General features: G+C 38.8%; 61 non-coding genes across 61 annotated transcripts; 41 read left to right on the top strand and 20 right to left on the bottom strand.

Moving 5' to 3' along the window:
- The first annotated feature begins 74 nt into the window (after positions 1-74).
- On the top strand, positions 75-147 carry trnav-cac (transfer RNA valine (anticodon CAC)). Its single transcript has one exon. It is a non-coding gene; the product is annotated as a tRNA-Val (tRNA).
- A 178-nt stretch (positions 148-325) lies between these two features.
- Positions 326-398, bottom strand: trnav-uac (transfer RNA valine (anticodon UAC)). Its single transcript has one exon. It is a non-coding gene; the product is annotated as a tRNA-Val (tRNA).
- Positions 399-652: 254 nt separating this feature from the next.
- Positions 653-725, top strand: trnav-aac (transfer RNA valine (anticodon AAC)). The gene has a single exon. It is a non-coding gene; the product is annotated as a tRNA-Val (tRNA).
- Positions 726-1,162: 437 nt separating this feature from the next.
- trnav-cac (transfer RNA valine (anticodon CAC)) lies at positions 1,163-1,235 on the top strand. The gene has a single exon. It is a non-coding gene; the product is annotated as a tRNA-Val (tRNA).
- Positions 1,236-1,415: 180 nt separating this feature from the next.
- trnav-uac (transfer RNA valine (anticodon UAC)) lies at positions 1,416-1,488 on the bottom strand. Its single transcript has one exon. It is a non-coding gene; the product is annotated as a tRNA-Val (tRNA).
- A 254-nt stretch (positions 1,489-1,742) lies between these two features.
- On the top strand, positions 1,743-1,815 carry trnav-aac (transfer RNA valine (anticodon AAC)). The gene has a single exon. It is a non-coding gene; the product is annotated as a tRNA-Val (tRNA).
- A 319-nt stretch (positions 1,816-2,134) lies between these two features.
- trnav-cac (transfer RNA valine (anticodon CAC)) lies at positions 2,135-2,207 on the top strand. The gene has a single exon. It is a non-coding gene; the product is annotated as a tRNA-Val (tRNA).
- Positions 2,208-2,387: 180 nt separating this feature from the next.
- trnav-uac (transfer RNA valine (anticodon UAC)) lies at positions 2,388-2,460 on the bottom strand. The gene has a single exon. It is a non-coding gene; the product is annotated as a tRNA-Val (tRNA).
- A 254-nt stretch (positions 2,461-2,714) lies between these two features.
- On the top strand, positions 2,715-2,787 carry trnav-aac (transfer RNA valine (anticodon AAC)). Its single transcript has one exon. It is a non-coding gene; the product is annotated as a tRNA-Val (tRNA).
- Positions 2,788-3,106: 319 nt separating this feature from the next.
- Positions 3,107-3,179, top strand: trnav-cac (transfer RNA valine (anticodon CAC)). The gene has a single exon. It is a non-coding gene; the product is annotated as a tRNA-Val (tRNA).
- A 180-nt stretch (positions 3,180-3,359) lies between these two features.
- Positions 3,360-3,432, bottom strand: trnav-uac (transfer RNA valine (anticodon UAC)). Its single transcript has one exon. It is a non-coding gene; the product is annotated as a tRNA-Val (tRNA).
- A 254-nt stretch (positions 3,433-3,686) lies between these two features.
- Positions 3,687-3,759, top strand: trnav-aac (transfer RNA valine (anticodon AAC)). Its single transcript has one exon. It is a non-coding gene; the product is annotated as a tRNA-Val (tRNA).
- Positions 3,760-4,079: 320 nt separating this feature from the next.
- Positions 4,080-4,152, top strand: trnav-cac (transfer RNA valine (anticodon CAC)). Its single transcript has one exon. It is a non-coding gene; the product is annotated as a tRNA-Val (tRNA).
- Positions 4,153-4,332: 180 nt separating this feature from the next.
- On the bottom strand, positions 4,333-4,405 carry trnav-uac (transfer RNA valine (anticodon UAC)). The gene has a single exon. It is a non-coding gene; the product is annotated as a tRNA-Val (tRNA).
- A 255-nt stretch (positions 4,406-4,660) lies between these two features.
- Positions 4,661-4,733, top strand: trnav-aac (transfer RNA valine (anticodon AAC)). The gene has a single exon. It is a non-coding gene; the product is annotated as a tRNA-Val (tRNA).
- Positions 4,734-5,052: 319 nt separating this feature from the next.
- On the top strand, positions 5,053-5,125 carry trnav-cac (transfer RNA valine (anticodon CAC)). The gene has a single exon. It is a non-coding gene; the product is annotated as a tRNA-Val (tRNA).
- Positions 5,126-5,305: 180 nt separating this feature from the next.
- trnav-uac (transfer RNA valine (anticodon UAC)) lies at positions 5,306-5,378 on the bottom strand. The gene has a single exon. It is a non-coding gene; the product is annotated as a tRNA-Val (tRNA).
- Positions 5,379-5,635: 257 nt separating this feature from the next.
- Positions 5,636-5,708, top strand: trnav-aac (transfer RNA valine (anticodon AAC)). The gene has a single exon. It is a non-coding gene; the product is annotated as a tRNA-Val (tRNA).
- Positions 5,709-6,028: 320 nt separating this feature from the next.
- Positions 6,029-6,101, top strand: trnav-cac (transfer RNA valine (anticodon CAC)). The gene has a single exon. It is a non-coding gene; the product is annotated as a tRNA-Val (tRNA).
- Positions 6,102-6,281: 180 nt separating this feature from the next.
- trnav-uac (transfer RNA valine (anticodon UAC)) lies at positions 6,282-6,354 on the bottom strand. The gene has a single exon. It is a non-coding gene; the product is annotated as a tRNA-Val (tRNA).
- A 253-nt stretch (positions 6,355-6,607) lies between these two features.
- On the top strand, positions 6,608-6,680 carry trnav-aac (transfer RNA valine (anticodon AAC)). The gene has a single exon. It is a non-coding gene; the product is annotated as a tRNA-Val (tRNA).
- Positions 6,681-6,999: 319 nt separating this feature from the next.
- Positions 7,000-7,072, top strand: trnav-cac (transfer RNA valine (anticodon CAC)). Its single transcript has one exon. It is a non-coding gene; the product is annotated as a tRNA-Val (tRNA).
- Positions 7,073-7,253: 181 nt separating this feature from the next.
- Positions 7,254-7,326, bottom strand: trnav-uac (transfer RNA valine (anticodon UAC)). The gene has a single exon. It is a non-coding gene; the product is annotated as a tRNA-Val (tRNA).
- A 254-nt stretch (positions 7,327-7,580) lies between these two features.
- trnav-aac (transfer RNA valine (anticodon AAC)) lies at positions 7,581-7,653 on the top strand. The gene has a single exon. It is a non-coding gene; the product is annotated as a tRNA-Val (tRNA).
- Positions 7,654-7,972: 319 nt separating this feature from the next.
- trnav-cac (transfer RNA valine (anticodon CAC)) lies at positions 7,973-8,045 on the top strand. The gene has a single exon. It is a non-coding gene; the product is annotated as a tRNA-Val (tRNA).
- Positions 8,046-8,225: 180 nt separating this feature from the next.
- On the bottom strand, positions 8,226-8,298 carry trnav-uac (transfer RNA valine (anticodon UAC)). Its single transcript has one exon. It is a non-coding gene; the product is annotated as a tRNA-Val (tRNA).
- A 255-nt stretch (positions 8,299-8,553) lies between these two features.
- trnav-aac (transfer RNA valine (anticodon AAC)) lies at positions 8,554-8,626 on the top strand. Its single transcript has one exon. It is a non-coding gene; the product is annotated as a tRNA-Val (tRNA).
- A 320-nt stretch (positions 8,627-8,946) lies between these two features.
- On the top strand, positions 8,947-9,019 carry trnav-cac (transfer RNA valine (anticodon CAC)). The gene has a single exon. It is a non-coding gene; the product is annotated as a tRNA-Val (tRNA).
- Positions 9,020-9,199: 180 nt separating this feature from the next.
- Positions 9,200-9,272, bottom strand: trnav-uac (transfer RNA valine (anticodon UAC)). The gene has a single exon. It is a non-coding gene; the product is annotated as a tRNA-Val (tRNA).
- A 254-nt stretch (positions 9,273-9,526) lies between these two features.
- trnav-aac (transfer RNA valine (anticodon AAC)) lies at positions 9,527-9,599 on the top strand. Its single transcript has one exon. It is a non-coding gene; the product is annotated as a tRNA-Val (tRNA).
- Positions 9,600-9,918: 319 nt separating this feature from the next.
- Positions 9,919-9,991, top strand: trnav-cac (transfer RNA valine (anticodon CAC)). The gene has a single exon. It is a non-coding gene; the product is annotated as a tRNA-Val (tRNA).
- Positions 9,992-10,171: 180 nt separating this feature from the next.
- trnav-uac (transfer RNA valine (anticodon UAC)) lies at positions 10,172-10,244 on the bottom strand. Its single transcript has one exon. It is a non-coding gene; the product is annotated as a tRNA-Val (tRNA).
- A 254-nt stretch (positions 10,245-10,498) lies between these two features.
- On the top strand, positions 10,499-10,571 carry trnav-aac (transfer RNA valine (anticodon AAC)). Its single transcript has one exon. It is a non-coding gene; the product is annotated as a tRNA-Val (tRNA).
- A 319-nt stretch (positions 10,572-10,890) lies between these two features.
- trnav-cac (transfer RNA valine (anticodon CAC)) lies at positions 10,891-10,963 on the top strand. The gene has a single exon. It is a non-coding gene; the product is annotated as a tRNA-Val (tRNA).
- A 180-nt stretch (positions 10,964-11,143) lies between these two features.
- Positions 11,144-11,216, bottom strand: trnav-uac (transfer RNA valine (anticodon UAC)). Its single transcript has one exon. It is a non-coding gene; the product is annotated as a tRNA-Val (tRNA).
- Positions 11,217-11,471: 255 nt separating this feature from the next.
- Positions 11,472-11,544, top strand: trnav-cac (transfer RNA valine (anticodon CAC)). Its single transcript has one exon. It is a non-coding gene; the product is annotated as a tRNA-Val (tRNA).
- A 319-nt stretch (positions 11,545-11,863) lies between these two features.
- Positions 11,864-11,936, top strand: trnav-cac (transfer RNA valine (anticodon CAC)). The gene has a single exon. It is a non-coding gene; the product is annotated as a tRNA-Val (tRNA).
- Positions 11,937-12,116: 180 nt separating this feature from the next.
- On the bottom strand, positions 12,117-12,189 carry trnav-uac (transfer RNA valine (anticodon UAC)). The gene has a single exon. It is a non-coding gene; the product is annotated as a tRNA-Val (tRNA).
- A 254-nt stretch (positions 12,190-12,443) lies between these two features.
- Positions 12,444-12,516, top strand: trnav-aac (transfer RNA valine (anticodon AAC)). The gene has a single exon. It is a non-coding gene; the product is annotated as a tRNA-Val (tRNA).
- A 320-nt stretch (positions 12,517-12,836) lies between these two features.
- On the top strand, positions 12,837-12,909 carry trnav-cac (transfer RNA valine (anticodon CAC)). Its single transcript has one exon. It is a non-coding gene; the product is annotated as a tRNA-Val (tRNA).
- A 180-nt stretch (positions 12,910-13,089) lies between these two features.
- Positions 13,090-13,162, bottom strand: trnav-uac (transfer RNA valine (anticodon UAC)). The gene has a single exon. It is a non-coding gene; the product is annotated as a tRNA-Val (tRNA).
- A 254-nt stretch (positions 13,163-13,416) lies between these two features.
- Positions 13,417-13,489, top strand: trnav-aac (transfer RNA valine (anticodon AAC)). Its single transcript has one exon. It is a non-coding gene; the product is annotated as a tRNA-Val (tRNA).
- A 319-nt stretch (positions 13,490-13,808) lies between these two features.
- Positions 13,809-13,881, top strand: trnav-cac (transfer RNA valine (anticodon CAC)). The gene has a single exon. It is a non-coding gene; the product is annotated as a tRNA-Val (tRNA).
- A 180-nt stretch (positions 13,882-14,061) lies between these two features.
- On the bottom strand, positions 14,062-14,134 carry trnav-uac (transfer RNA valine (anticodon UAC)). The gene has a single exon. It is a non-coding gene; the product is annotated as a tRNA-Val (tRNA).
- Positions 14,135-14,388: 254 nt separating this feature from the next.
- Positions 14,389-14,461, top strand: trnav-aac (transfer RNA valine (anticodon AAC)). Its single transcript has one exon. It is a non-coding gene; the product is annotated as a tRNA-Val (tRNA).
- Positions 14,462-14,780: 319 nt separating this feature from the next.
- trnav-cac (transfer RNA valine (anticodon CAC)) lies at positions 14,781-14,853 on the top strand. The gene has a single exon. It is a non-coding gene; the product is annotated as a tRNA-Val (tRNA).
- A 180-nt stretch (positions 14,854-15,033) lies between these two features.
- Positions 15,034-15,106, bottom strand: trnav-uac (transfer RNA valine (anticodon UAC)). The gene has a single exon. It is a non-coding gene; the product is annotated as a tRNA-Val (tRNA).
- Positions 15,107-15,360: 254 nt separating this feature from the next.
- trnav-aac (transfer RNA valine (anticodon AAC)) lies at positions 15,361-15,433 on the top strand. The gene has a single exon. It is a non-coding gene; the product is annotated as a tRNA-Val (tRNA).
- A 319-nt stretch (positions 15,434-15,752) lies between these two features.
- trnav-cac (transfer RNA valine (anticodon CAC)) lies at positions 15,753-15,825 on the top strand. Its single transcript has one exon. It is a non-coding gene; the product is annotated as a tRNA-Val (tRNA).
- A 180-nt stretch (positions 15,826-16,005) lies between these two features.
- On the bottom strand, positions 16,006-16,078 carry trnav-uac (transfer RNA valine (anticodon UAC)). The gene has a single exon. It is a non-coding gene; the product is annotated as a tRNA-Val (tRNA).
- A 255-nt stretch (positions 16,079-16,333) lies between these two features.
- trnav-aac (transfer RNA valine (anticodon AAC)) lies at positions 16,334-16,406 on the top strand. The gene has a single exon. It is a non-coding gene; the product is annotated as a tRNA-Val (tRNA).
- Positions 16,407-16,725: 319 nt separating this feature from the next.
- Positions 16,726-16,798, top strand: trnav-cac (transfer RNA valine (anticodon CAC)). Its single transcript has one exon. It is a non-coding gene; the product is annotated as a tRNA-Val (tRNA).
- A 180-nt stretch (positions 16,799-16,978) lies between these two features.
- On the bottom strand, positions 16,979-17,051 carry trnav-uac (transfer RNA valine (anticodon UAC)). The gene has a single exon. It is a non-coding gene; the product is annotated as a tRNA-Val (tRNA).
- A 255-nt stretch (positions 17,052-17,306) lies between these two features.
- Positions 17,307-17,379, top strand: trnav-aac (transfer RNA valine (anticodon AAC)). The gene has a single exon. It is a non-coding gene; the product is annotated as a tRNA-Val (tRNA).
- A 320-nt stretch (positions 17,380-17,699) lies between these two features.
- Positions 17,700-17,772, top strand: trnav-cac (transfer RNA valine (anticodon CAC)). The gene has a single exon. It is a non-coding gene; the product is annotated as a tRNA-Val (tRNA).
- A 180-nt stretch (positions 17,773-17,952) lies between these two features.
- On the bottom strand, positions 17,953-18,025 carry trnav-uac (transfer RNA valine (anticodon UAC)). The gene has a single exon. It is a non-coding gene; the product is annotated as a tRNA-Val (tRNA).
- Positions 18,026-18,279: 254 nt separating this feature from the next.
- Positions 18,280-18,352, top strand: trnav-aac (transfer RNA valine (anticodon AAC)). Its single transcript has one exon. It is a non-coding gene; the product is annotated as a tRNA-Val (tRNA).
- Positions 18,353-18,671: 319 nt separating this feature from the next.
- trnav-cac (transfer RNA valine (anticodon CAC)) lies at positions 18,672-18,744 on the top strand. The gene has a single exon. It is a non-coding gene; the product is annotated as a tRNA-Val (tRNA).
- A 180-nt stretch (positions 18,745-18,924) lies between these two features.
- On the bottom strand, positions 18,925-18,997 carry trnav-uac (transfer RNA valine (anticodon UAC)). Its single transcript has one exon. It is a non-coding gene; the product is annotated as a tRNA-Val (tRNA).
- Positions 18,998-19,251: 254 nt separating this feature from the next.
- trnav-aac (transfer RNA valine (anticodon AAC)) lies at positions 19,252-19,324 on the top strand. Its single transcript has one exon. It is a non-coding gene; the product is annotated as a tRNA-Val (tRNA).
- A 319-nt stretch (positions 19,325-19,643) lies between these two features.
- trnav-cac (transfer RNA valine (anticodon CAC)) lies at positions 19,644-19,716 on the top strand. Its single transcript has one exon. It is a non-coding gene; the product is annotated as a tRNA-Val (tRNA).
- The last annotated feature ends 106 nt before the right edge of the window (positions 19,717-19,822 follow it).

Consider the following 19,822-nt stretch of genomic DNA (forward strand, 5'->3'; position numbering starts at 1 on the left):
AATGCATATTATACAATGCAAAAACGTTGGGTCTTAGTTTGAGAATCTTTTTGAACGTATTGTGCCATATCCAAGTTTCTGTAGTGTAGTGGTTATCACGTTCGCCTCACACGCGAAAGGTCCTCGGTTCGAAACCGGGCAGAAACAGCTTTTGTTTTTTTGTTTTGCACAAGGAGGCTTAAGAAGGTATTTTGGATTTGAGTGATTGCAAATTGTAACAAAGTATGCTGGTCTGGCTTTAAACTGGGCAGAAATGACATCATGTTTTCTGAGTACATTGACAAGTTGTTTTTCCAAAACTGTAAACAAAGACCAAAAAAAAGCATGTTTCTGCCCGGTTTCGAACCGAGGACCTCTCGCGTGTAAAGCGAATGTGATGACCACTACACTACAGAAACTCACAAGCCCATTGTCTGTTGGAATCACGTTTACCAGGTGCTCCAAAATGTATCCTTGCCACACAACGAATCTTGTTTAATTGTATGACCTTGTGCTAAGAATTTAATTCAATTGAAACAATGAACAATAAGCAAGTTACCTTTGTGGTTTATTTCATTTGGATATTTTTCTTTAAGGACTGGATATCTGAGGCCCCAAACAAGTTTGATCTTGTTTTTACCAGTTCTATAGAGAACCTGTGCTTACATGTCAGGTTTCTGTGGTGTAGTGGTTATCACGTTCGCCTAACACGCGAAAGGTCCTCGGTTCGATACCGAGCAGAAACAATCCCTGTTTTTCTTTTGCATTATAATACTGACTCCCAGCAAAGCATCAAGCAGCTATGCAAGTGGCTGTCATTGCTTTGTTTCGTAAAACACAACACTGTCCATATTAATCCTGTAGAGTGCAATCAGTCTGCGCTCTGAAGTGATCTTAAATGAAACACAAAAGGTCAAGCAAACTAGTTTTGTTTTTTGAAATCCTCTGGGCATTTTTCTTTCTTTATTATAAAATGCAAAGCATTCTAAACAATGCATATTATACAGTGATCTTAAATGAAACACAAAAGGTCAAGCAAACTAGATTTGTTTATTTAAATTTTCTGGGCATTTTTCTTTCTTTATTATACAATGCAAAGCATCCTAAACAATGCATATTACACAATGCAAAAACGTTGGGTCTTAGTTTGAGAATCTTTTTGAACCTATTGTGCCATATCCAAGTTTCTGTAGTGTAGTGGTTATCACGTTCGCCTCACACGCGAAAGGTCCTCGGTTCGAAACCGGGCAGAAACAGCTTTTGTTTTTTTGTTTTGCACAAGGAGGCTTAAGAAGGTATTTTGGATTTGAGTGATTGCAAATTGTAACAAAGTATGCTGGTCTGGCTTTAAACTGGGCAGAAATGACATCATGTTTTCTGAGTACATTGACAAGTTGTTTTTCCAAATCTGTAAACAAAGACCAAAAAAAAAAGCATGTTTCTGCCCGGTTTCGAACCGAGGACCTCTCGCGTGTAAAGCGAATGTGATGACCACTACACTACAGAAACTCACAAGCCCATTGTCTGTTGGAATCATGTTTACCAGGTGCTCCAAAATGTATCCTTGCCACACAACGAATCTTGTTTAATTGTATGATCTTGTGCTAAGAATTTAATTTAATTGAAACAATGAACAATAAGCAAGTTACCTTTGTGGTTTATTTCATTTGGATATTTTTCTTTAAGGACTGGATATCTGAGGCCCCAAACAAGTTTGATCTTGTTTTTACCAGTTCTATAGAGAACCTGTGCTGTCATGTCAGGTTTCTGTGGTGTAGTGGTTATCACGTTCGCCTAACACGCGAAAGGTCCTCGGTTCGATACCGAGCAGAAACAATCCCTGTTTTTCTTTTGCATTATAATACTGACTCCCAGCAAAGCATCAAGCAGCTATGCAAGTGGCTGTCATTGCTTTGTTTCGTAAAACACAACACTGTCCATATTAATCCTGTAGAGTGCAATCAGTCTGCGCTCTGAAGTGATCTTAAATGAAACACAAAAGGTCAAGCAAACTAGTTTTGTTTTTTGAAATCCTCTGGGCATTTTTCTTTCTTTATTATAAAATGCAAAGCATCCTAAACAATGCATATTATACAATGCAAAAACGTTGGGTCTTAGTTTGAGAATCTTTTTGAACGTATTGTGCCATATCCAAGTTTCTGTAGTGTAGTGGTTATCACGTTCGCCTCACACGCGAAAGGTCCTCGGTTCGAAACCGGGCAGAAACAGCTTTTGTTTTTTTGTTTTGCACAAGGAGGCTTAAGAAGGTATTTTGGATTTGAGTGATTGCAAATTGTAACAAAGTATGCTGGTCTGGCTTTAAACTGGGCAGAAATGACATCATGTTTTCTGAGTACATTGACAAGTTGTTTTTCCAAAACTGTAAACAAAGACCAAAAAAAAAAGCATGTTTCTGCCCGGTTTCGAACCGAGGACCTCTCTCGTGTAAAGCGAATGTGATGACCACTACACTACAGAAACTCACAAGCCCATTGTCTGTTGGAATCACGTTTACCAGGTGCTCCAAAATGTATCCTTGCCACACAACGAATCTTGTTTAATTGTATGACCTTGTGCTAAGAATTTAATTTAATTGAAACAATGAACAATAAGCAAGTTACCTTTGTGGTTTATTTCATTTGGATATTTTTCTTTAAGGACTGGATATCTGAGGCCCCAAACAAGTTTGATCTTGTTTTTACCAGTTCTATAGAGAACCTGTGCTGTCATGTCAGGTTTCTGTGGTGTAGTGGTTATCACGTTCGCCTAACACGCGAAAGGTCCTCGGTTCGATACCGAGCAGAAACAATCCCTGTTTTTCTTTTGCATTATAATACTGACTCCCAGCAAAGCATCAAGCAGCTATGCAAGTGGCTGTCATTGCTTTGTTTCGTAAAACACAACACTGTCCATATTAATCCTGTAGAGTGCAATCAGTCTGCGCTCTGAAGTGATCTTAAATGAAACACAAAAGGTCAAGCAAACTAGTTTTGTTTTTTGAAATCCTCTGGGCATTTTTCTTTCTTTATTATAAAATGCAAAGCATCCTAAACAATGCATATTATACAATGCAAAAACGTTGGGTCTTAGTTTGAGAATCTTTTTGAACCTATTGTGCCATATCCAAGTTTCTGTAGTGTAGTGGTTATCACGTTCGCCTCACACGCGAAAGGTCCTCGGTTCGAAACCGGGCAGAAACAGCTTTTGTTTTTTTGTTTTGCACAAGGAGGCTTAAGAAGGTATTTTGGATTTGAGTGATTGCAAATTGTAACAAAGTATGCTGGTCTGGCTTTAAACTGGGCAGAAATGACATCATGTTTTCTGAGTACATTGACAAGTTGTTTTTCCAAAACTGTAAACAAAGACCAAAAAAAAAAGCATGTTTCTGCCCGGTTTCGAACCGAGGACCTCTCGCGTGTAAAGCGAATGTGATGACCACTACACTACAGAAACTCACAAGCCTATTGTCTGTTGGAATCATGTTTACCAGGTGCTCCAAAATGTATCCTTGCCACACAACGAATTTTGTTTAATTGTATGACCTTGTGCTAAGAATTTAATTCAATTGAAACAATGAACAATAAGCAAGTTTCCTTTGTGGTTTATTTCATTTGGATATTTTTCTTTAAGGACTGGATATCTGAGGCCCCAAACAAGTTTGATCTTGTTTTTACCAGTTCTATAGAGAACCTGTGCTGACATGTCAGGTTTCTGTGGTGTAGTGGTTATCACGTTCGCCTAACACGCGAAAGGTCCTCGGTTTGATACTGAGCAGAAACAATCCATGTTTTTCTTTTGCATTATAATACTGACTCCCAGCAAAGCATCAAGCAGCTATGCAAGTGGCTGTCATTGCTTTGTTTCGTAAAACACAACACTGTCCATATTAATCCTGTAGAGTGCAATCAGTCTGCGCTCTGAAGTGATCTTAAATGAAACACAAAAGGTCAAGCAAACTAGTTTTGTTTTTTGAAATCCTCTGGGCATTTTTCTTTCTTTATTATAAAATGCAAAGCATCCTAAACAATGCATATTATACAATGCAAAAACGTTGGGTCTTAGTTTGAGAATCTTTTTGAACCGTATTGTGCCATATCCAAGTTTCTGTAGTGTAGTGGTTATCACGTTCGCCTCACACGCGAAAGGTCCTCGGTTCGAAACCGGGCAGAAACAGCTTTTGTTTTTTTGTTTTGCACAAGGAGGCTTAAGAAGGTATTTTGGATTTGAGTGATTGCAAATTGTAACAAAGTATGCTGGTCTGGCTTTAAACTGGGCAGAAATGACATCATGTTTTCTGAGTACATTGACAAGTTGTTTTTCCAAAACTGTAAACAAAGACCAAAAAAAAAAGCATGTTTCTGCCCGGTTTCGAACCGAGGACCTCTCGCGTGTAAAGCGAATGTGATGACCACTACACTACAGAAACTCACAAGCCCATTGTCTGTTGGAATCATGTTTACCAGGTGCTCCAAAATGTATCCTTGCCACACAACGAATTTTGTTTAATTGTATGACCTTGTGCTAAGAATTTAATTCAATTGAAACAATGAACAATAAGCAAGTTTCCTTTGTGGTTTATTTCATTTGGATATTTTTCTTTAAGGACTGGATATCTGAGGCCCCAAACAAGTTTGATCTTGTTTTTACCAGTTCTATAGAGAACCTGTGCTGTACATGTCAGGTTTCTGTGGTGTAGTGGTTATCACGTTCGCCTAACACGCGAAAGGTCCTCGGTTCGATACCGAGCAGAAACAATCCCTGTTTTTCTTTTGCATTATAAAACTGACTCCCAGCAAAGCATCAAGCAGCTATGCAAGTGGCTGTCATTGCTTTGTTTCGTAAAACACAACACTGTCCATATTAATCCTGTAGAGTGCAATCAGTCTGCGCTCTGAAGTGATCTTAAATGAAACACAAAAGGTCAAGCAAACTAGTTTTGTTTTTTGAAATCCTCTGGGCATTTTTCTTTCTTTATTATAAAATGCAAAGCATCCTAAACAATGCATATTATACAATGCAAAAACGTTGGGTCTTAGTTTGAGAATCTTTTTGAACGTATTGTGCCATATCCAAGTTTCTGTAGTGTAGTGGTTATCACGTTCGCCTCACACGCGAAAGGTCCTCGGTTCGAAACCGGGCAGAAACAGCTTTTGTTTTTTTGTTTTGCACAAGGAGGCTTAAGAAGGTATTTTGGATTTGAGTGATTGCAAATTTTAACAAAGTATGCTGGTCTGGCTTTAAACTGGGCAGAAATGACATCATGTTTTCTGAGTACATTGACAAGTTGTTTTTCCAAAACTGTAAACAAAGACCAAAAAAAAAAGCATGTTTCTGCCCGGTTTCGGACCGAGGACCTCTCGCGTGTAAAGCGAATGTGATGACCACTACACTACAGAAACTCACAAGCCCATTGTCTGTTGGAATCACATTTACCAGGTGCTCGAAAAAATGTATCCTTGCCACACAACGAATCTTGTTTAATTGAATGACCTTGTGCTAAGAATTTAATTCATTTGAAACAATGAACAATAAGCAAGTTACCTTTGTGGTTTATTTCATTTGGATATTTTTCTTTAAGGACTGGATATCTGAGGCCCCAAACAAGTTTGATCTTGTTTTTACCAGTTCTATAGAGAACCTGTGCTGTACATGTCAGGTTTCTGTGGTGTAGTGGTTATCACGTTCGCCTAACACGCGAAAGGTCCTCGGTTCGATACCGAGCAGAAACAATCCCTGTTTTTCTTTTGCATTATAATACTGACTCCCAGCAAAGCATCAAGCAGCTATGCAAGTGGCTGTCATTGCTTTGTTTCGTAAAACACAACACTGTCCATATTAATCCTGTAGAGTGCAATCAGTCTGCGCTCTGAAGTGATCTTAAATGAAACACAAAAGGTCAAGCAAACTAGTTTTGTTTTTTGAAATTCCTCTGGGCATTTTTCTTTCTTTATTATAAAATGCAAAGCATCCTAAACAATGCATATTATACAATGCAAAAACGTTGGGTCTTAGTTTGAGAATCTTTTTGAACGTATTGTGCCATATCCAAGTTTCTGTAGTGTAGTGGTTATCACGTTCGCCTCACACGCGAAAGGTCCTCGGTTCGAAACCGGGCAGAAACAGCTTTTGTTTTTTTGTTTTGCACAAGGAGGCTTAAGAAGGTATTTTGGATTTGAGTGATTGCAAATTGTAACAAAGTATGCTGGTCTGGCTTTAAACTGGGCAGAAATGACATCATGTTTTCTGAGTACATTGACAAGTTGTTTTTCCAAAACTGTAAACAAAGACCAAAAAAAAAAGCATGTTTCTGCCCGGTTTCGAACCGAGGACCTCTCGCGTGTAAAGCGAATGTGATGACCACTACACTACAGAAACTCACAAGCCCATTGTCTGTTGGAATCACGTTTACCAGGTGCTCCAAAATGTATCCTTGCCACACAACGAATCTTGTTTAATTGTATGACCTTGTGCTAAGAATTTAATTCAATTGAAACAATGAACAATAAGCAAGTTCCTTTGTGGTTTATTTCATTTGGATATTTTTCTTTAAGGACTGGATATCTGAGGCCCCAAACAAGTTTGATCTTGTTTTTACCAGTTCTATAGAGAACCTGTGCTGTCATGTCAGGTTTCTGTGGTGTAGTGGTTATCACGTTCGCCTAACACGCGAAAGGTCCTCGGTTCGATACCGAGCAGAAACAATCCCTGTTTTTCTTTTGCATTATAATACTGACTCCCAGCAAAGCATCAAGCAGCTATGCAAGTGGCTGTCATTGCTTTGTTTCGTAAAACACAACACTGTCCATATTAATCCTGTAGAGTGCAATCAGTCTGCGCTCTGAAGTGATCTTAAATGAAACACAAAAGGTCAAGCAAACTAGTTTTGTTTTTTGAAATCCTCTGGGCATTTTTCTTTCTTTATTATAAAATGCAAAGCATCCTAAACAATGCATATTATACAATGCAAAAACGTTGGGTCTTAGTTTGAGAATCTTTTTGAACGTATTGTGCCATATCCAAGTTTCTGTAGTGTAGTGGTTATCACGTTCGCCTCACACGCGAAAGGTCCTCGGTTCGAAACCGGGCAGAAACAGCTTTTGTTTTTTTGTTTTGCACAAGGAGGCTTAAGAAGGTATTTTGGATTTGAGTGATTGCAAATTGTAACAAAGTATGCTGGTCTGGCTTTAAACTGGGCAGAAATGACATCATGTTTTCTGAGTACATTGACAAGTTGTTTTTCCAAAACTGTAAACAAAGACCAAAAAAAAAAAGCATGTTTCTGCCCGGTTTCGAACCGAGGACCTCTCGCGTGTAAAGCGAATGTGATGACCACTACACTACAGAAACTCACAAGCCCATTGTCTGTTGGAATCACGTTTACCAGGTGCTCCAAAATGTATCCTTGCCACACAACGAATCTTGTTTAATTGTATGACCTTGTGCTAAGAATTTAATTCAATTGAAACAATGAACAATAAGCAAGTTTCCTTTGTGGTTTATTTCATTTGGATATTTTTCTTTAAGGACTGGATATCTGAGGCCCCAAACAAGTTTGATCTTGTTTTTACCAGTTCTATAGAGAACCTGTGCTGTCATGTCAGGTTTCTGTGGTGTAGTGGTTATCACGTTCGCCTAACACGCGAAAGGTCCTCGGTTCGATACCGAGCAGAAACAATCCCTGTTTTTCTTTTGCATTATAATACTGACTCCCAGCAAAGCATCAAGCAGCTATGCAAGTGGCTGTCATTGCTTTGTTTCGTAAAACACAACACTGTCCATATTAATCCTGTAGAGTGCAATCAGTCTGCGCTCTGAAGTGATCTTAAATGAAACACAAAAGGTCAAGCAAACTAGTTTTGTTTTTTGAAATCCTCTGGGCATTTTTCTTTCTTTATTATAAAATGCAAAGCATCCTAAACAATGCATATTATACAATGCAAAAACGTTGGGTCTTAGTTTGAGAATCTTTTTGAACGTATTGTGCCATATCCAAGTTTCTGTAGTGTAGTGGTTATCACGTTCGCCTCACACGCGAAAGGTCCTCGGTTCGAAACCGGGCAGAAACAGCTTTTGTTTTTTTGTTTTGCACAAGGAGGCTTAAGAAGGTATTTTGGATTTGAGTGATTGCAAATTGTAACAAAGTATGCTGGTCTGGCTTTAAACTGGGCAGAAATGACATCATGTTTTCTGAGTACATTGACAAGTTGTTTTTCCAAAACTGTAAACAAAGACCAAAAAAAAAAGCATGTTTCTGCCCGGTTTCGAACCGAGGACCTCTCGCGTGTAAAGCGAATGTGATGACCACTACACTACAGAAACTCACAAGCCCATTGTCTGTTGGAATCACGTTTACCAGGTGCTCCAAAATGTATCCTTGCCACACAACGAATCTTGTTTAATTGTATGACCTTGTGCTAAGAATTTAATTTAATTGAAACAATGAACAATAAGCAAGTTACCTTTGTGGTTTATTTCATTTGGATATTTTTCTTTAAGGACTGGATATCTGAGGCCCCAAACAAGTTTGATCTTGTTTTTACCAGTTCTATAGAGAACCTGTGCTGTACATGTCAGGTTTCTGTGGTGTAGTGGTTATCTCGTTCGCCTAACACGCGAAAGGTCCTCGGTTCGATACCGAGCAGAAACAATCCCTGTTTTTCTTTTGCATTATAATACTGACTCCCAGCAAAGCATCAAGCAGCTATGCAAGTGGCTGTCATTGCTTTGTTTCGTAAAACACAACACTGTCCATATTAATCCTGTAGAGTGCAATCAGTCTGCGCTCTGAAGTGATCTTAAATGAAACACAAAAGGTCAAGCAAACTAGTTTTGTTTTTTGAAATCCTCTGGGCATTTTTCTTTCTTTATTATAAAATGCAAAGCATTCTAAACAATGCATATTATACAATGCAAAAACGTTGGGTCTTAGTTTGAGAATCTTTTTGAACCGTATTGTGCCATATCCAAGTTTCTGTAGTGTAGTGGTTATCACGTTCGCCTCACACGCGAAAGGTCCTCGGTTCGAAACCGGGCAGAAACAGCTTTTGTTTTTTTTTTTTGCACAAGGAGGCTTAAGAAGGTATTTTGGATTTGAGTGATTGCAAATTGTAACAAAGTATGCTGGTCTGGCTTTAAACTGGGCAGAAATGACATCATGTTTTCTGAGTACATTGACAAGTTGTTTTTCCAAAACTGTAAACAAAGACCAAAAAAAAAAGCATGTTTCTGCCCGGTTTCGAACCGAGGACCTCTCGCGTGTAAAGCGAATGTGATGACCACTACACTACAGAAACTCACACGCCCATTGTCTGTTGGAATCACGTTTACCAGGTGCTCCAAAATGTATCCTTGCCACACAACGAATCTTGTTTAATTGTATGACCTTGTGCTAAGAATTTAATTCATTTGAAACAATGAACAATAAGCAAGTTACCTTTGTGGTTTATTTCATTTGGATATTTTTCTTTAAGGACTGGATATCTGAGGCCCCAAACAAGTTTGATCTTGTTTTTACCAGTTCTATAGAGAACCTGTGCTGTCATGTCAGGTTTCTGTGGTGTAGTGGTTATCACGTTCGCCTAACACGCGAAAGGTCCTCGGTTCGATACCGAGCAGAAACAATCCCTGTTTTTCTTTTGCATTATAATACTGACTCCCAGCAAAGCATCAAGCAGCTATGCAAGTGGCTGTCATTGCTTTGTTTCGTAAAACACAACACTGTCCATATTAATCCTGTAGAGTGCAATCAGTCTGCGCTCTGAAGTGATCTTAAATGAAACACAAAAGGTCAAGCAAACTAGTTTTGTTTTTTGAAATCCTCTGGGCATTTTTCTTTCTTTATTATAAAATGCAAAGCATCCTAAACAATGCATATTATACAATGCAAAAACGTTGGGTCTTAGTTTGAGAATCTTTTTGAACCTATTGTGCCATATCCAAGTTTCTGTAGTGTAGTGGTTATCACGTTCGCCTCACACGCGAAAGGTCCTCGGTTCGAAACCGGGCAGAAACAGCTTTTGTTTTTTTGTTTTGCACAAGGAGGCTTAAGAAGGTATTTTGGATTTGAGTGATTGCAAATTGTAACAAAGTATGCTGGTCTGGCTTTAAACTGGGCAGAAATGACATCATGTTTTCTGAGTACATTGACAAGTTGTTTTTCCAAAACTGTAAACAAAGACCAAAAAAAAAAGCATGTTTCTGCCCGGTTTCGAACCGAGGACCTCTCGCGTGTAAAGCGAATGTGATGACCACTACACTACAGAAACTCACAAGCCCATTGTCTGTTGGAATCACGTTTACCAGGTGCTCCAAAATGTATCCTTGCCACACAACGAATCTTGTTTAATTGTATGACCTTGTGCTAAGAATTTAATTTAATTGAAACAATGAACAATAAGCAAGTTACCTTTGTGGTTTATTTCATTTGGATATTTTTCTTTAAGGACTGGATATCTGAGGCCCCAAACAAGTTTGATCTTGTTTTTACCAGTTCTATAGAGAAACTGTGCTGTCATGTCAGGTTTCTGTGGTGTAGTGGTTATCACGTTCGCCTAACACGCGAAAGGTCCTCGGTTCGATACCGAGCAGAAACAATCCCTGTTTTTCTTTTGCATTATAATACTGACTCCCAGCAAAGCATCAAGCAGCTATGCAAGTGGCTGTCATTGCTTTGTTTCGTAAAACACAACACTGTCCATATTAATCCTGTAGAGTGCAATCAGTCTGCGCTCTGAAGTGATCTTAAATGAAACACAAAAGGTCAAGCAAACTAGTTTTGTTTTTTGAAATCCTCTGGGCATTTTTCTTTCTTTATTATAAAATGCAAAGCATTCTAAACAATGCATATTATACAATGCAAAAACGTTGGGTCTTAGTTTGAGAATCTTTTTGAACCTATTGTGCCATATCCAAGTTTCTGTAGTGTAGTGGTTATCACGTTCGCCTCACACGCGAAAGGTCCTCGGTTCGAAACCGGGCAGAAACAGCTTTTGTTTTTTTGTTTTGCACAAGGAGGCTTAAGAAGGTATTTTGGATTTGAGTGATTGCAAATTGTAACAAAGTATGCTGGTCTGGCTTTAAACTGGGCAGAAATGACATCATGTTTTCTGAGTACATTGACAAGTTGTTTTTCCAAAACTGTAAACAAAGACAAAAAAAAAAAGCATGTTTCTGCCCGGTTTCGAACCGAGGACCTCTCGCGTGTAAAGCGAATGTGATGACCACTACACTACAGAAACTCACAAGCCCATTGTCTGTTGGAATCACGTTTACCAGGTGCTCCAAAATGTATCCTTGCCACACAACGAATCTTGTTTAATTGTATGACCTTGTGCTAAGAATTTAATTCAATTGAAACAATGAACAATAAGCAAGTTTCCTTTGTGGTTTATTTCATTTGGATATTTTTCTTTAAGGACTGGATATCTGAGGCCCCAAACAAGTTTGATCTTGTTTTTACCAGTTCTATAGAGAACCTGTGCTGTACATGTCAGGTTTCTGTGGTGTAGTGGTTATCACGTTCGCCTCACACGCGAAAGGTCCTCGGTTCGATACCGAGCAGAAACAATCCCTGTTTTTCTTTTGCATTATGATACTGACTCCCAGCAAAGCATCAAGCAGCTATGCAAGTGGCTGTCATTGCTTTGTTTCGTAAAACACAACACTGTCCATATTAATCCTGTAGAGTGCAATCAGTCTGCGCTCTGAAGTGATCTTAAATGAAACACAAAAGGTCAAGCAAACTAGTTTTGTTTTTTGAAATCCTCTGGGCATTTTTCTTTCTTTATTATAAAATGCAAAGCATCCTAAACAATGCATATTATACAATGCAAAAACGTTGGGTCTTAGTTTGAGAATCTTTTTGAACGTATTGTGCCATATCCAAGTTTCTGTAGTGTAGTGGTTATCACGTTCGCCTCACACGCGAAAGGTCCTCGGTTCGAAACCGGGCAGAAACAGCTTTTGTTTTTTTGTTTTGCACAAGGAGGCTTAAGAAGGTATTTTGGATTTGAGTGATTGCAAATTGTAACAAAGTATGCTGGTCTGGCTTTAAACTGGGCAGAAATGACATCATGTTTTCTGAGTACATTGACAAGTTGTTTTTCCAAAACTGTAAACAAAGACCAAAAAAAAAAGCATGTTTCTGCCCGGTTTCGAACCGAGGACCTCTCGCGTGTAAAGCGAATGTGATGACCACTACACTACAGAAACTCACAAGCCCATTGTCTGTTGGAATCACGTTTACCAGGTGCTCCAAAATGTATCCTTGCCACACAACGAATCTTGTTTAATTGTATGACCTTGTGCTAAGAATTTAATTTAATTGAAACAATGAACAATAAGCAAGTTTCCTTTGTGGTTTATTTCATTTGGATATTTTTCTTTAAGGACTGGATATCTGAGGCCCCAAACAAGTTTGATCTTGTTTTTACCAGTTCTATAGAGAAACTGTGCTGTCATGTCAGGTTTCTGTGGTGTAGTGGTTATCACGTTCGCCTAACACGCGAAAGGTCCTCGGTTCGATACCGAGCAGAAACAATCCCTGTTTTTCTTTTGCATTATAATACTGACTCCCAGCAAAGCATCAAGCAGCTATGCAAGTGGCTGTCATTGCTTTGTTTCGTAAAACACAACACTGTCCATATTAATCCTGTAGAGTGCAATCAGTCTGCGCTCTGAAGTGATCTTAAATGAAACACAAAAGGTCAAGCAAACTAGTTTTGTTTTTTGAAATCCTCTGGGCATTTTTCTTTCTTTGTTATAAAATGCAAAGCATCCTAAACAATGCATATTATACAATGCAAAAACGTTGGGTCTTAGTTTGAGAATCTTTTTGAACCGTATTGTGCCATATCCAAGTTTCTGTAGTGTAGTGGTTATCACGTTCGCCTCACACGCGAAAGGTCCTCGGTTCGAAACCGGGCAGAAACAGCTTTTGTTTTTTTGTTTTGCACAAGGAGGCTTAAGAAGGTATTTTGGATTTGAGTGATTGCAAATTGTAACAAAGTATGCTGGTCTGGCTTTAAACTGGGCAGAAATGACATCATGTTTTCTGAGTACATTGACAAGTTGTTTTTCCAAAACTGTAAACAAAGACCAAAAAAAAAAGCATGTTTCTGCCCGGTTTCGAACCGAGGACCTCTCGCGTGTAAAGCGAATGTGATGACCACTACACTACAGAAACTCACAAGCCCATTGTCTGTTGGAATCACGTTTACCAGGTGCTCCAAAATGTATCCTTGCCACACAACGAATCTTGTTTAATTGTATGACCTTGTGCTAAGAATTTAATTCAATTGAAACAATGAACAATAAGCAAGTTACCTTTGTGGTTTATTTCATTTGGATATTTTTCTTTAAGGACTGGATATCTGAGGCCCCAAACAAGTTTGATCTTGTTTTTACCAGTTCTATAGAGAACCTGTGCTGTCATGTCAGGTTTCTGTGGTGTAGTGGTTATCACGTTCGCCTAACACGCGAAAGGTCCTCGGTTCGATACCGAGCAGAAACAATCCCTGTTTTTCTTTTGCATTATAATACTGACTCCCAGCAAAGCATCAAGCAGCTATGCAAGTGGCTGTCATTGCTTTGTTTCGTAAAACACAACACTGTCCATATTAATCCTGTAGAGTGCAATCAGTCTGCGCTCTGAAGTGATCTTAAATGAAACACAAAAGGTCAAGCAAACTAGTTTTGTTTTTTGAAATCCTCTGGGCATTTTTCTTTCTTTATTATAAAATGCAAAGCATCCTAAACAATGCATATTATACAATGCAAAAACGTTGGGTCTTAGTTTGAGAATCTTTTTGAACGTATTGTGCCATATCCAAGTTTCTGTAGTGTAGTGGTTATCACGTTCGCCTCACACGCGAAAGGTCCTCGGTTCGAAACCGGGCAGAAACAGCTTTTGTTTTTTTGTTTTGCACAAGGAGGCTTAAGAAGGTATTTTGGATTTGAGTGATTGCAAATTGTAACAAAGTATGCTGGTCTGGCTTTAAACTGGGCAGAAATGACATCATGTTTTCTGAGTACATTGACAAGTTGTTTTTCCAAAACTGTAAACAAAGACCAAAAAAAAAAGCATGTTTCTGCCCGGTTTCGGACCGAGGACCTCTCGCGTGTAAAGCGAATGTGATGACCACTACACTACAGAAACTCACAAGCCCATTGTCTGTTGGAATCACGTTTACCAGGTGCTCCAAAATGTATCCTTGCCACACAACGAATCTTGTTTAATTGTATGACCTTGTGCTAAGAATTTAATTTAATTGAAACAATGAACAATAAGCAAGTTACCTTTGTGGTTTATTTCATTTGGAAAATTTTCTTTAAGGACTTGATATCTGAGGCCCCAAACAAGTTTGATCTTGTTTTTACCAGTTCTATAGAGAACCTGTGCTGTCATGTCAGGTTTCTGTGGTGTAGTGGTTATCACGTTCGCCTAACACGCGAAAGGTCCTCGGTTCGATACCGAGCAGAAACAATCCCTGTTTTTCCTTTGCATTAAAATACTGACTCCCAGCAAAGCATCAAGCAGCTGTGCAAGTGGCTGTCATTGCTGTGTTTCGTAAAACACAACACTGTCCATATTAATCCTGTAGAGTGCAATCAGTCTGCGCTCTGAAGTGATCTTAAATGAAACACAAAAGGTCAAGCAAACTAGTTTTGTTTTTTAAAATCCTCTGGGCATTTTTCTTTCTTTATTATAAAATGCAATGCATCCTAAACAATGCATATTATACAATGCAAAAACGTTGGGTCTTAGTCTGAGAATCTTTTTGAACGTATTGTGCCATATCCAAGTTTCTGTAGTGTAGTGGTTATCACGTTCGCCTCACACGCGAAAGGTCCTCGGTTCGAAACCGGGCAGAAACAGCTTTTGTTTTTTTGTTTTGCACAAGGAGGCTTAAGAAGGTATTTTGGATTTGAGTGATTGCAAATTGTAACAAAGTATGCTGGTCTGGCTTTAAACTGGGCAGAAATGACATCATGTTTTCTGAGTACATTGACAAGTTGTTTTTCCAAAACTGTAAACAAAGACCAAAAAAAAAAGCATGTTTCTGCCCGGTTTCGAACCGAGGACCTCTCGCGTGTAAAGCGAATGTGATGACCACTACACTACAGAAACTCACAAGCCCATTGTCTGTTGGAATCACGTTTACCAGGTGCTCCAAAATGTATCCTTGCCACACAACGAATCTTGTTTAATTGTATGACCTTGTGCTAAGAATTTAATTCAATTGAAACAATGAACAATAAGCAAGTTTCCTTTGTGGTTTATTTCATTTGGATATTTTTCTTTAAGGACTGGATATCTGAGGCCCCAAACAAGTTTGATCTTGTTTTTACCAGTTCTATAGAGAAACTGTGCTGTCATGTCAGGTTTCTGTGGTGTAGTGGTTATCACGTTCGCCTAACACGCGAAAGGTCCTCGGTTCGATACCGAGCAGAAACAATCCCTGTTTTTCTTTTGCATTATAATACTGACTCCCAGCAAAGCATCAAGCAGCTATGCAAGTGGCTGTCATTGCTTTGTTTCGTAAAACACAACACTGTCCATATTAATCCTGTAGAGTGCAATCAGTCTGCGCTCTGAAGTGATCTTAAATGAAACACAAAAGGTCAAGCAAACTAGTTTTGTTTTTTGAAATCCTCTGGGCATTTTTCTTTCTTTATTATAAAATGCAAAGCATCCTAAACAATGCATATTATACAATGCAAAAACGTTGGGTCTTAGTTTGAGAATCTTTTTGAACGTATTGTGCCATATCCAAGTTTCTGTAGTGTAGTGGTTATCACGTTCGCCTCACACGCGAAAGGTCCTCGGTTCGAAACCGGGCAGAAACAGCTTTTGTTTTTTTGTTTTGCACAAGGAGGCTTAAGAAGGTATTTTGGATTTGAGTGATTGCAAATTGTAACAAAGTATGCTGGTCTGGCTTTAAACTGGGCAGAAATGACATCATGTTTTCTGAGTACATTGACAAGTTGTTTTTCCAAAACTGTAAACAAAGACCAAAAAAAAAAGCATGTTTCTGCCCGGTTTCGAACCGAGGACCTCTCGCGTGTAAAGCGAATGTGATGACCACTACACTACAGAAACTCACAAGCCCATTGTCTGTTGGAATCACGTTTACCAGGTGCTCCAAAATGTATCCTTGCCACACAACGAATCTTGTTTAATTGTATGACCTTGTGCTAAGAATTTAATTCAATTGAAACAATGAACAATAAGCAAGTTTACCTTTGTGGTTTATTTCATTTGGATAATTTTCTTTAAGGACTTGATATCTGAGGCCCCAAACAAGTTTGATCTTGTTTTTACCAGTTCTATAGAGAACCTGTGCTGTCATGTCAGGTTTCTGTGGTGTAGTGGTTATCACGTTCGCCTAACACGCGAAAGGTCCTCGGTTCGATACCGAGCAGAAACAATCCCTGTTTTTCTTTTGCATTATAATACTGACTCCCAGCAAAGCATCAAGCAGCTATGCAAGTGGCTGTCATTGCTTTGTTTCGTAAAACACAACACTGTCCATATTAATCCTGTAGAGTGCAATCAGTCTGCGCTCTGAAGTGATCTTAAATGAAACACAAAAGGTCAAGCAAACTAGTTTTGTTTTTTGAAATCCTCTGGGCATTTTTCTTTCTTTATTATAAAATGCAAAGCATCCTAAACAATGCATATTATACAATGCAAAAACGTTGGGTCTTAGTTTGAGAATCTTTTTGAACGTATTGTGCCATATCCAAGTTTCTGTAGTGTAGTGGTTATCACGTTCGCCTCACACGCGAAAGGTCCTCGGTTCGAAACCGGGCAGAAAGAGCTTTTGTTTTTTTGTTTTGCACAAGGAGGCTTAAGAAGGTATTTTGGATTTGAGTGATTGCAAATTGTAACAAAGTATGCTGGTCTGGCTTTAAACTGGGCAGAAATGACATCATGTTTTCTGAGTACATTGACAAGTTGTTTTTCCAAAACTGTAAACAAAGACAAAAAAAAAAAGCATGTTTCTGCCCGGTTTCGAACCGAGGACCTCTCGCGTGTAAAGCGAATGTGATGACCACTACACTACAGAAACTCACAAGCCCATTGTCTGTTGGAATCACGTTTACCAGGTGCTCCAAAATGTATCCTTGCCACACAACGAATCTTGTTTAATTGTATGACCTTGTGCTAAGAATTTAATTCAATTGAAACAATGAACAATAAGCAAGTTTACCTTTGTGGTTTATTTCATTTGGATATTTTTCTTTAAGGACTGGATATCTGAGGCCCCAAACAAGTTTGATCTTGTTTTTACCAGTTCTATAGAGAACCTGTGCTGTCATGTCAGGTTTCTGTGGTGTAGTGGTTATCACGTTCGCCTAACACGCGAAAGGTCCTCGGTTCGATACCGAGCAGAAACAATCCCTGTTTTTCCTTTGCATTATAATACTGACTCCCAGCAAAGCATCAAGCAGCTATGCAAGTGGCTGTCATTGCTTTGTTTCGTAAAACACAACACTGTCCATATTAATCCTGTAGAGTGCAATCAGTCTGCGCTCTGAAGTGATCTTAAATGAAACACAAAAGGTCAAGCAAACTAGTTTTGTTTTTTGAAATCCTCTGGGCATTTTTCTTTCTTTATTATAAAATGCAAAGCATCCTAAACAATGCATATTATACAATGCAAAAACGTTGGGTCTTAGTTTGAGAATCTTTTTGAACCGTATTGTGCCATATCCAAGTTTCTGTAGTGTAGTGGTTATCACGTTCGCCTCACACGCGAAAGGTCCTCGGTTCGAAACCGGGCAGAAACAGCTTTTGTTTTTTTGTTTTGCACAAGGAGGCTTAAGAAGGTATTTTGGATTTGAGTGATTGCAAATTGTAACAAAGTATGCTGGTCTGGCTTTAAACTGGGCAGAAATGACATCATGTTTTCTGAGTACATTGACAAGTTGTTTTTCCAAAACTGTAAACAAAGACCAAAAAAAAAAGCATGTTTCTGCCCGGTTTCGAACCGAGGACCTCTCGCGTGTAAAGCGAATGTGATGACCACTACACTACAGAAACTCACAAGCCCATTGTCTGTTGGAATCACATTTACCAGGTGCTCCAAAATGTATCCTTGCCACACAACGAATCTTGTTTAATTGTATGACCTTGTGCTAAGAATTTAATTCATTTGAAACAATGAACAATAAGCAAGTTACCTTTGTGGTTTATTTCATTTGGATATTTTTCTTTAAGGACTGGATATCTGAGGCCCCAAACAAGTTTGATCTTGTTTTTACCAGTTCTATAGAGAACCTGTGCTGTCATGTCAGGTTTCTGTGGTGTAGTGGTTATCACGTTCGCCTAACACGCGAAAGGTCCTCGGTTCGATACCGAGCAGAAACAATCCCTGTTTTTCTTTTGCATTATAATACTGACTCCCAGCAAAGCATCAAGCAGCTATGCAAGTGGCTGTCATTGCTTTGTTTCGTAAAACACAACACTGTCCATATTAATCCTGTAGAGTGCAATCAGTCTGCGCTCTGAAGTGATCTTAAATGAAACACAAAAGGTCAAGCAAACTAGTTTTGTTTTTTGAAATCCTCTGGGCATTTTTCTTTCTTTATTATAAAATGCAAAGCATCCTAAACAATGCATATTATACAATGCAAAAACGTTGGGTCTTAGTTTGAGAATCTTTTTGAACGTATTGTGCCATATCCAAGTTTCTGTAGTGTAGTGGTTATCACGTTCGCCTCACACGCGAAAGGTCCTCGGTTCGAAACCGGGCAGAAACAGCTTTTGTTTTTTTGTTTTGCACAAGGAGGCTTAAGAAGGTATTTTGGATTTGAGTGATTGCAAATTGTAACAAAGTATGCTGGTCTGGCTTTAAACTGGGCAGAAATGACATCATGTTTTCTGAGTACATTGACAAGTTGTTTTTCCAAAACTGTAAACAAAGACAAAAAAAAAAAGCATGTTTCTGCCCGGTTTCGAACCGAGGACCTCTCGCGTGTAAAGCGAATGTGATGACCACTACACTACAGAAACTCACAAGCCCATTGTCTGTTGGAATCACGTTTACCAGGTGCTCCAAAATGTATCCTTGCCACACAACGAATCTTGTTTAATTGTATGACCTTGTGCTAAGAATTTAATTTAATTGAAACAATGAACAATAAGCAAGTTTCCTTTGTGGTTTATTTCATTTGGATATTTTTCTTTAAGGACTGGATATCTGAGGCCCCAAACAAGTTTGATCTTGTTTTTACCAGTTCTATAGAGAAACTGTGCTGTCATGTCAGGTTTCTGTGGTGTAGTGGTTATCACGTTCGCCTAACACGCGAAAGGTCCTCGGTTCGATACCGAGCAGAAACAATCCCTGTTTTTCTTTTGCATTATAAAACTGACTCCCAACAAAGCATCAAGCAGCTATGCAAGTGGCTGTCATTGCTTTGTTTCGTAAAACACAACACTGTCCATATTAATCCTGTAGAGTGCAATCAGTCTGCGCTCTGAAGTGATCTTAAATGAAACACAAAAGGTCAAGCAAACTAGTTTTGTTTTTTGAAATCCTCTGGGCATTTTTCTTTCTTTATTATAAAATGCAAAGCATCCTAAACAATGCATATTATACAATGCAAAAACGTTGGGTCTTAGTTTGAGAATCTTTTTGAACGTATTGTGCCATATCCAAGTTTCTGTAGTGTAGTGGTTATCACGTTCGCCTCACACGCGAAAGGTCCTCGGTTCGAAACCGGGCAGAAACAGCTTTTGTTTTTTTGTTTTGCACAAGGAGGCTTAAGAAGGTATTTTGGATTTGAGTGATTGCAAATTGTAACAAAGTATGCTGGTCTGGCTTTAAACTGGGCAGAA

The sequence above is a fragment of the Denticeps clupeoides genome, unplaced genomic scaffold (assembly GCF_900700375.1).
Source record: "Denticeps clupeoides unplaced genomic scaffold, fDenClu1.1, whole genome shotgun sequence".
In the NCBI taxonomy this organism is placed as follows: domain Eukaryota; kingdom Metazoa; phylum Chordata; class Actinopteri; order Clupeiformes; family Denticipitidae; genus Denticeps; species Denticeps clupeoides.